The sequence below is a fragment of the Myotis brandtii genome, unplaced genomic scaffold (assembly GCF_000412655.1).
Source record: "Myotis brandtii unplaced genomic scaffold, ASM41265v1 scaffold668, whole genome shotgun sequence".
NCBI lineage: Eukaryota > Metazoa > Chordata > Mammalia > Chiroptera > Vespertilionidae > Myotis > Myotis brandtii.
Window position 1 is genome coordinate 3341479 of NW_005370597.1, and position 3367 is coordinate 3344845.

At 41.4% G+C, this 3367-nt stretch overlaps 2 protein-coding genes across 7 annotated transcripts in view; both read left to right on the forward strand.

Annotated features, from left to right (window-relative positions):
* LOC102248091 (protocadherin gamma-C4) overlaps positions 1-3367 on the forward strand; it is a 162808-nt gene that overhangs the window by 70426 nt on the left and 89015 nt on the right. The window lies entirely within an intron of this gene.
* The window catches only part of LOC106723872 (protocadherin gamma-B5-like), a 10913-nt gene that overhangs the window by 2103 nt on the left and 5443 nt on the right, over positions 1-3367 (forward strand). The window lies entirely within an intron of this gene.

The window sequence follows — 3367 nt, forward strand, 5'->3', positions numbered from 1 at the left end:
CCAGCGAGCCCGGATTGTTCAGCCTGGGGCTGCGAACCGGCGAGGTGCGCACGGCCAGACCTTTGGGCGACAGGGACGCGGCCCGCCAGCGCCTCCTGGTGGCCGTGCGGGACGGGGGACAGCCACCCCTCTCAGCCACCGCCACGCTGCTCCTGGTCTTTGCTGACAGCCTACAAGAGGCGCTGCCGGACCTGAGCGAAAGTCCTAAGCCCTCTGACTCCCAGGCTGAGCTGCAGTTCTATCTGGTAGTGGCCTTGGCCTTGATCTCAGTGCTCTTCCTCCTCGCGGTGATTCTGGCGGTCGCCCTGCGGCTTCGACGCCCCTCCAGCCCCACCACCTGGGGCTGCTTTCAACCTGGTCTCTGTGTCAAGTCTGGACCTGTGGTTCCCCCCAACTACAGTGAAGGCACTTTACCTTATTCCTACAACCTGTGCGTGGCCCAAGCTGGAAAGACAGAGTTTAATTTTCTAAAATGTAATGAGCAGTTGAGTTCAGGACAAGACATACTTTGTGGTGATGCATCTGGGGCCTTATTTCCACTTTGTAGTTCTGGTGAATCAACTTCCCATCCTGAAACACTAACAACGGTGAGTTCCATTTAAGTGTCTAGTCCTTTTCATCAATGACCCAATTTTCTGTATTTATATGAAAAGATATTACACTTCCGAGTCTAGCGAGTTGTTTTAGGGATACTATAGCCTGTCAAAAAGCTGAACTTTCATTCTTCAAGGGGAGTGTTGAATCGGGAGTAGTTATGTGCCATAAAACAGAGTTATCTTACCAAGTTTGGATTTTCAAAGTGATGAGAGTGTGTTCTTTTTTCATAACAAAATTATTGTACCGATTTCTTACTTCTTTTTCAAAGCTATTGAAATTTACCCACTAATTGTCTCATTCCTCATTTAACATGTTAAATATTGTATTATAAGTAAACATTAAAGTAGGCAATCATTTATTAATCCTTTAGAGCAAAAAAAACTACACCCAGGTATTTTCCTTCACTGATTTCACTGGCACTGTTTCTCTCCCTTGTTTATGTTTATTCTTCATGTCTTGTTCCTTATATCTACCTACTCATGATTTTTTGAATCCCTTAAAATTGTAAGAAAAAATAATCTGTGGTGTGTGTGAGAGAGAAGGGGGCGGGGAGAGACTCAATTAACTCAACAGAAGGTCCAAATCATTTTGTAAGTTCCTTCAAGTTTTCTTGAATGCAAAATCTTCCTCTTCCTTTTACAGTATAGTTATCAGGGGAGACTTGATAAAAGAAAAGGAAATGCCACTGCCTCTAACACTCTCATCTCTGACCTCTATTTTTTGAAACAAAGGGGGAACAAACTAGATTTGTGTAATTATTTGGTGCCCAAAACTTAACTAGAAATTCTGTCATCATCATTGTATCTGTAGGAGGAAAAGAGAATGATAACTTCTCCATTTTAAAGACAAAAACTTCTAATTCCATGCATATATAATGTTGCCATTAAATAAGCACCAGTTTTGTTGGTTTCCTTTACGAACTGCTTCAGTAAACGGGGCCTTTGCAAACGGCTGAAAGAAATTTATTATAAAGGCACTTGCTTTTTCCTTTCTAGTGGTAACAACTTGTCTATATCTTGTATTCTTTTTTCCAAGTTGTTACATAAGTTTCAGTGACTCTTAGAATAAGAAGTTTAGGAAAAGAGAATGATAACTTCTCCATTTTAAAGACAAAAACTTCTAATTCCATGCATATATAACGTTGCCATTAAATAAGCACCAGTCTTGTTGGTTTCCTTTACGAACTGCTTCAGTAAATGGGGCCTTTGCAAATGGCTGAAAGTAATTTATTATAAAGGCACTTGCTTTTTCCTTTCTAGTGGTAACAACTTGTCTATATCTTGTATTCTTTTTTCCAAGTTGTTACATAAGTTTCAGTGACTCTTAGAATAAGAAGTTTAAGACTACTTTAAAATTGCATGATTTCTTCATGGAAGGACTGAAATGAAAAACCTGCTTTTCAGTGTATGTTCATCTGAATCTTCCAAATGCATCATGTATTCACATAAAAAACTAAAAAATTTTTAAACAGCATAAGTTTTACAATCACAAATATGTAAAATTTAATAACCAATGCTTTTTAAATTTAGTAATATTAGGTGAGAAAGTTTACATCTATTGCCTAATTAAAATTACTTTGCAAATAAAATTTTAAGGAACCCTTACTCGAATTTTACTATAAAAATAATTAACCTTATGAAATAACTTCAAAGTGAAAAAATCAATTCTTATATATTCATTCAATATAAATTATGTAAGGTACATATATGTCTAAAATTTAAAATAGAGAGAAAGCTAGACTCTACTCAAAATTAAGGTTAATTGATATTAAGAAAACTGGCGATTAAATAATACACTTAATAGAAATTTCATTCCACTTCATTCCACTAAGACATCCACAAAGATGATTGCTTTTGAAATATGAACATAAGAAATAATTAAGAGAAATCTAAAATCGTAATTAGAAGAGAGTAGTGTTTTCCTTCAATCATCTGTGATACAAGTACTGTATTGCTATCTGTGAGTGTAGTAACTGCTTAGGACTCTGAGCGCCGCTGTTCACCAACTCTAGGAAAAAATCAGCGCTCCCTCCGGATATTAGAATCTGCCAACTACACAAAGCCCCCCGGATCCCACATACCAACCCCGGGACGGCAACAAAACTCAGCCTCCTCACTTGGGGCACTCCGGGTCTCTCTTGAGGAAAAAGACGACCTTAATTTGCAGGAGGAGAAAAGAACCTAAGGAGTCAGCGTGGGGAAAAAAGCAGTCTGGGGGGGAAAAAATCCGGAGTGAAGCAACAATGGCGGCTCCAATGAACAGCCCGCGCCACAGAGGACTGGTCCTGCTCTGCCTTTTCCTGGGAAGGTTGTGCGAGATCCGGGCCAGCCAGATCCGCTACTCCGTGCCTGAAGAGACAGTAAAAGGCTATGTCGTGGGCAACATCTCCAAGGACCTGGGGCTGGAGCCGCAGGAGCTGGCGGAGCGCGGAGTCCGCATCGTCTCCCGAGGTAGGACGCAGCTTTTCGCTCTCAACCCGCGGAGTGGCAGCTTGGTCACCGCAGGCAGGATAGACCGGGAGGAGCTCTGTGCTCAGAGCCCACGGTGTCTGTTTAACTTTAAAGTTCTGGTTGAAGACAGAGTGCAGCTTTATGGAATAGAAATAGAAGTCACTGATATGAACGACAATGCCCCAACATTCCAGGCAGAAAATCTGGAAATAAATATTAACGAAATTGCGGCGCCTGGCACACGCTATCCACTCCCAGAGGCTGTTGACCCGGACGTGGGCTTGAATTCCCTGCAGAGCTACCAGCTCAGCCCCAATCAC